The sequence below is a fragment of the Meleagris gallopavo genome, unplaced genomic scaffold (assembly GCF_000146605.3).
Source record: "Meleagris gallopavo isolate NT-WF06-2002-E0010 breed Aviagen turkey brand Nicholas breeding stock unplaced genomic scaffold, Turkey_5.1 ChrUn_random_7180001997385, whole genome shotgun sequence".
NCBI lineage: Eukaryota > Metazoa > Chordata > Aves > Galliformes > Phasianidae > Meleagris > Meleagris gallopavo.
In genome coordinates this window covers 1-588 of record NW_011255314.1, presented here as the reverse complement: position 1 = coordinate 588, position 588 = coordinate 1, and the positions used below count along the sequence as shown (strand labels likewise).

Sequence of the window (588 nt, the reverse complement as noted above, 5' to 3'; positions counted from 1 at the left end):
GCAGAAGAGCCTGGAGAAGTGACCCCGTCCCCATATCGTGTTTCTCCCACTCCTACTTCCATTGCCATTAGTCATACCTTCAAGTCATTATTGAAGAGCTTCCCCACACTCTGGAAGCAACCGTTGGATAACTGATGCTTCTGCAGCCAGAGCACAGCATCTTGCACATGATTTTTGCTGATGTAAATGTAAGAGCTGGCCTGCCCAAAGGACCTGGCCACAAAAGCTGTCAGCCTGTGGGCAGAGCACATATGTCACATCCAGGAAGTAGAATGGATGCTAGGTTTGGGATGACAGCTCCAACTCTGGCCACTCACCATGTGTTGCCCTGGGTGTCAGACTTCCCAAAGGCACTGTAGGGAGCCGATCATCATGTTTGTAGAGCAGCTGACGCTGATAACCTATGAAGACAGGGGCAAAAGCAACTCTTAGTGTGAAAACATGTACCATCTCAAACTGTGCTTTTAATGTAGGAAGAAGGCTTTTTACAGCAAGAGACTTCACCAGCTCCTACAGAGACATTGAGCCAAACTTACTATATCACAATGTCTTGAGCATCCCACAGTATCAGAGTGACAAGAAAAAGTT

The 588-nt window shown here is 47.3% G+C and overlaps 1 long non-coding RNA gene across 1 annotated transcript; it reads right to left on the bottom strand.

The window, feature by feature from the left end:
- Positions 1–178: 178 nt before the first annotated feature.
- Positions 179–360, bottom strand: LOC109365257. Its single transcript, XR_002110869.1, has 2 exons — positions 318–360; positions 179–234 (listed from the first exon to the last, which is right to left on the bottom strand). It is a non-coding gene; the product is annotated as an uncharacterized LOC109365257 (long non-coding RNA).
- Positions 361–588: the final 228 nt, after the last annotated feature.